This window comes from Hesperophylax consimilis, chromosome 25 (assembly GCF_061612785.1).
Source record: "Hesperophylax consimilis isolate HC1 chromosome 25, BYU_Hcon_1.0, whole genome shotgun sequence".
Taxonomy (NCBI): Eukaryota; Metazoa; Arthropoda; class Insecta; order Trichoptera; family Limnephilidae; genus Hesperophylax; species Hesperophylax consimilis.
In genome coordinates this window covers 8,007,760-8,013,792 of record NC_142860.1, presented here as the reverse complement: position 1 = coordinate 8,013,792, position 6,033 = coordinate 8,007,760, and the positions used below count along the sequence as shown (strand labels likewise).

General features: G+C 36.0%; 1 long non-coding RNA gene across 2 annotated transcripts; it reads left to right on the top strand.

Annotated features, from left to right (window-relative positions):
• The first annotated feature begins 974 nt into the window (after window positions 1–974).
• On the top strand, window positions 975–5,201 carry LOC149411493 (uncharacterized). 2 transcript variants are annotated; one of them, XR_016304793.1, is made up of 2 exons: window positions 975–1,743; window positions 4,840–5,201. It is a non-coding gene; the product is annotated as an uncharacterized LOC149411493 (long non-coding RNA). The 2 variants fall into 2 exon arrangements; XR_016304792.1 differs by lacking the exon at window positions 975–1,743 and adding an exon at window positions 4,523–4,742.
• Window positions 5,202–6,033: the final 832 nt, after the last annotated feature.

Below are 6,033 nucleotides of genomic sequence, written 5' to 3'. Positions count from 1 at the left end.
TAACAGTGGCGCAGCCTACGGAAATTGTAAAACAACGATTAAAAGAATCGACGCGCAAGATTTCGCAAGGAAAAATGTACGCGATATTGTCGAAAAAGTTCGGATTGCGACATATTATTCGGGTCGGTAAAAAAGGCCGGACCGAAATTATTCTTCACTGAAAGGAGTGAAGAAGACGAAGCCACTGGAGCCAGCCAGCTTCTCGGAAGGGGGAAGCACGGAAGGTCCAGGGCGTCAAGCGGCAGCATCTCCAAGGGTCAAAGGATCGGAGGGGTCCGGGCCACAAGAGTGGTCTGGGGGCAGCCATCAGCAGCACCAGGGTCAAGGATCGGTGTTGCCAGGTCTCAGAGCGGTCTGGGAAGAGCCATCCAGCAACAAGGGTCAAGGAGCGGTTTCCTGAGAGGGTCCAAGGAGCAAATTGGAGAGCGGAGAAATCTTTGGGAAGTTTTTTTCTGTTTTTCTTTTCTTGTCTTGTGGGTACCTTCTGGGTAGAGGAAGCATGGAGTCAGGATTGGGGTCCTTCAGTTTGCGTGACGGTAACTGGGAGAACTTCAAGGTCCGTCTCGAGCAGTACCTCCTTGTGAATGATGAAAAGTACGCATCGGATGTTAAAAAAAGAGCTATTTTCCTAAATGCTTTGCAAGATGATTGTTTTTCTTTACTGGTAAATTTGTGTATTCCAAAAAAAGTAACAGAGGTTGATTTAAAAGATTTAATATCTAAGCTCAATGAATATTGTTGTACGACAAAATGTTTCTTTGAAGAAAGGTCACAGTTCTATTCAGCTAAACAAAGGAATGACGAATCAGTTCGCGATTTTGCTGTTCGTTTAAAATCTCTTTCTAGCAATTGCAAATTCGGGAATAGTTTATCAGAGAAATTAAGAGATTTCTTTGTATTAGGTTGTAAACCCGGTAAGATTAGAGAAAAATTATTTCTCGATAGTGAATCATATACTTTCAAAAAATGTGTGCAAGTAGCAGAGTGTATTGAACTTGTAGCATCAACCCAATCTCAATCAGCTGATAACAGAGTTTTAGCTAATTTAACAGTCGGCGGAGGTCGTGTCTCACCTAATACGCATGTGAAAAAGAGAGATGAATATAGTTTCAAGCGAAGCAGTAGCTGTAATCGGGCTCGTTCGCCGATTCATCATGTTACAAAGCGTAATTGTACGGTTTGTGGTTATAATAATCACACGGCGGTAGAATGTAGATTCAAAAATTATGTATGTAAAATTTGTGGTACTAAAGGTCATTTAGCAAAACGGTGTAAACAGGTGACAACACGTAAAAACGTGAATATTTTGTTATCGGATGGAATGGTTGGTGATGTACTAAGTATTGAGCCATATTATATAGAAGTTTCACTCGACGGAATAAATAATAAATTCATGGTAGATTCTGGAGCATCTTGTAGCGTAATTCCGGAAGAATGTTATCTCAATAAATTCAGCAGTATTGAGTTATTGCACGAAAACGTGAGCTTACGGAGTTTTGACAATACGCTCATTGGTGTGGTAGGTACTTTCACACCGATACTAGAGTATAATGGTCTACAACACCGACTAAAAATTATTGTCGTGCGTAGTTCGTCACTTTCGATTTTAGGACGTGATTTCATGAATCTCTTTAACGTGGGAATAGCGGGGATCGTTAATTGTGTAAAACAAAATACATTAAAAGAGCGATTAGTGAAAAAATTTCCAGAAGTTTTTACGGATAAAATAGGAAAGTTTAACAAGTACGAAGTGAATTTAACCTTAAAAGATTGTGCTGTACCGATATTTCGTAATCACAGAATAATGCCGTTTGCTTTGAAGGATAAAGTTGAAAAAGAATTAAGTAATTTACTTTCTAACGGTATTATAGAACAAGTTCAGTATAGTGATTTCGCGAGTCCAATCGTACCTGTGATTAAGAAAGATGGTAGCATTAGATTATGTGGTTGACGGCCGGCATAGTCCAGTGGTAACGCATTGGACTGCCATTCCGAAGGTCGCGGGTTCGAACCCGGCGTGCGCAAATAAATTTTATTTGATTAATTTGTGTTATTTCACAATTAATTAATTAAAATAATATATAGTATATTTGCGGCACGTTCCAGAGTGGAAGATACTACCAGTATCGCCCTGGTGTAAGACCACCATTCAGAATTGAAACGTTGCTCCAAATGGCTTTAGCCGTGTTTAGTGACTAGATCTGGATAGCCAGGTACTCCCCCACCTTCCTCCTTCCCTTCCCCACTTACCTTCAGCCTCACAACATCCCCCAATTGGGGATGCCATAGTCTCACTGGCTCCAGACGGGAGCAGTTGGGACTCTTGTGAGGTATTCACTATAAAAAAAAAAAAAAAAAAAAAATGTGGTGATTATAAATCTACAGTGAATAATCAGTTATTAATTGACAAGTATCCGTTACCTAGAATTGAGGAATTATTAACCAAAGTGAATGGAGGCAAGGTTTTTGCTAAAATTGATTTAAAATCCGCATATAATCAGTTTGTTTTGAAAAAGGAGTGTAGACGTTTCACAACAATAAATACCCACTTGGGATTGTTTCAATATAAACGTTTAGTGTTTGGGTTAGCACCAGCGCCAGCAGTTTTTGCTAAAGCAATGGCAAATTGTTTATCAGGATTACGGAACATGACGTTCTACTTGGATGATATTATTGTTATAGGAAAAGATGAAGTCGACTTAGAAAAAAACGTGCGTCTCGTTTTAGATAGGTTAAAAAGTTGTAATTTAACGGTGAATAGTGAAAAGTGTGAATTCAATTTAAAAGTTATTGAATTTTTAGGTTATAAAATAAGTGAGCAAGGAATTCAACCGTGTCAGCGGAATAAAGAAGCCATTTTAAACGCGTCAGCGCCTAGTGATTTAAATAAATTGAGAAGTTTGTTAGGTATGGTTAGTTATTATCGTAATTTTATTCCAAACATGGCAGATATATTGTCACCATTATACGATTTACTTAAAAAAGATGTTAAGTTTCAATGGGATACAGAACAAGAAAACAGTTTTGCGATAATAAAAAAAATATTAACTTCGGATAGGATTTTAACGCATTTCGACGAGAATATTCCTGTGAAACTTGTCACGGATGGAAGTTTGAATGGGATCGGAGCAACGTTAATCCATGTATTTAAAAACGGCGTAGAAAGACCAATAGGGTTCGCAAGCAGAACTTTAAATAAAGCGGAAAAAAATTATTCGATTTTGGATATTGAAGCAACAGCTATAATTTTTGGGATTAAGAAGTTTTATCAATATTTGTATGGCAGAGAATTTATTTTAGCTGTAGATAACCAGCCTTTGGTCAGAATTTTCGGTCAGAATAGAGAAATTCCTAAGATTGCGGCGTCAAGATTACAGCGTTATGCAGTTATGTTAGGATCGTTCAATTTTACGATTGAATACGTAAAGTCGAAAAATAATTGTTCAGACTTTCTGAGCAGGTGTTCAATTGAAAAGGTTAGCTGTGAAGATAATATAGAGTCTGGTTACATTAATTATTTTGAAAATAACGGGTTTAATTTGTCTTTAGACGTGATAAGAAGTGAGACCGAAAAGGACGAAATTTTAAGTCAAGTAAAACAATTTCTTATCGAGGGTTGGCCAGCATCAGTAAAAAAGGCACAAAATGTTAATTTTATTAGAGTTTTTTGGGAAAAAAGGTTGGAATTGTCATTGATAAATGGGTGTATTTTATATCAACATAGAGTTGTTATTCCTGAGTCTTTAAGACAAGAAGTTTTAAAGATGTTACACAGATCTCATTTAGGGGTTTTTAAGACTAAAGGCATTGCGAAAAGCTTTGTCTGGTGGCCAAAAATTAATCTAGATTTGGAGAAAATAACAGAAAATTGTAGAGATTGTTTAGAAATTAAACCAGAATCACAAAAGAGTTCATTAGCAGTATGGCCTTATGAACCTGAAGTATGGTTCAGGGTGCATATTGATCATGGTAGCTTACATAATAAAAACTTTTTAATTGTGATAGACTCTTCTTCGAAGTGGATCGAGTGTCTGGAAGTGAACAGTCTGTCTTCAAAAGAAAATGTTGAAGTACTTCATAGATTATTTTCACAATTTGGTTTTCCAGCAACTTTAGTTAGTGATAATGGTACGTGTTTTTGTTCGGAGGATTTTGAAAATTTTTGTAAGAAAAATGGTATGAAACATATTACTAGTCCAGTTAACCACCCGAGTAGCAATGGGCAAGCTGAGAATGCTGTTAAAACCTGTAAAAAATTTCTTAAAAAAGTTTGTACAAATAATAGATTTCCTTCAGATTATAAAGAAAAGTTAGGTAACTTTTTAACTGACTATAGAAATACCGTTCATGCAACAACAGGGTATGAACCATCTGTATTATTAATGGGAAGAAAAATTAGAACAGTATTTGACTCTCTGATTCCTAGGAAGGTTGAGGAAAGAACGAATACTTCAAGTTCTACTCGTCAACAAAAAGTAATGAAAAAGGTTATTCAGAGTCAATCAGAAAAGACAATATAAGGGTAGAAATAAGTCAGATTTGAATATAGGTCAGAAAGTGATGACTAGAGATTTCAGAGCTCAGGGTAATAGGTTATGGGTCTCTGGGGTTATTGTTGAAAAAAAAAGGTAGAAAAATATATATCATAAAAATTAACAAGTCTAATATGGTGTGGAAAAGACATTTAGACCAGATAAAAAAATTACATGTTTCATGGCAGGAGGGAGATAAGCCGGAAGTCGGTACGTCTGACACTAGGGAACTGTCGACGGATGAAGTTAATCTCTCAGGTATGTTACGTAATAGAAGTGACTCTAATACTGTTTCTCCATGTTTCAGGTCTAACCCATGGCAGGGAAGACTTCGGCCAAGATGAGGACCTCGCAGTCCAGGAGGAGGAGTGGACGGGCGACGAGACAAGAGAAGGGAAGCAGAAAGAAACGCGGCATATGATAGTTAATTTTATAAAAAAAAATATGTTGTGTTAATTGTTTAGTAAATGAAATATATAAAATAAAATTGTAAATGAAATATGTAGTAATAGGGTATGATATATATAGATAGGGGCATTCAATTTTAGTAGGGGAGGATGTAAGAAAGGTTTTTGGTGGTACGCCTGCTTGTTGAATGCGTAAGAGCGAGATGACTGATAGGGGTATAAAAGATGACGGATGCATCTGCTCGCCCTCTTTACCCAAACCGACAGCTCAGAGATAAGACGTAGACAATCCGCACTTAATTGTTAATAAATTATTATATTGGAACACGCGTTCTATTATTGTGTTCCCACCAAGTCTGTAAATAACAGTCAACAGTTATTTAACAACTTTGGTCTTAAAATCTTGCGATTACATATCAATAAAGTCTCAATGTTAGTAGTTAGGTACTAATTTTAATGGTATTATTTATAATTATAAGCAATAATTAGTCATCCGAAATACTAATACAAATTGAAAATATCTCCCGTGTAAAAATAAATCCCGCCAACGGGAATCGAACCCGTGCCTTCTGATGTCCGGTCAGGTGCTCTGTATCCACTGAGCTATGTCGGTTTATTTCCAACCCGCCAAATGATTCAATATGTACTAGTACCTCAATTAACAATTACTGCTTATTATATTTTTTCACCTGTAAACAGATATCTAACAAAGTAAACAGATATTTTCAAGTTGTATTAGTATTTCGGATGACTAATTATTGATTATAATTATTTGTTATCCTTTATGCTATGCATAAAACCTTGTCTTATAAACGTTAGTTTATCATTAAAGAATAATAGGTATTATTTATGTTCAACTCTTGAGACCTTTGTAAAATGTATACTCGTAGCGCCAGTCTAACTGCTTCGGAAACAATAAAAAAAGTAATTAATTTTCCATTAAAGAAAATATTGCTTCACACAAGTGTTCCAACAATATAAACCTACATTGAACCCATTAAAGTTAATTTTCAACTCTTTATGAGCCAGTTATGACTTTACACACTTTAAACCAAGTCTTATAAAAACCTTTATTTTAACTTCTGATATAAAAA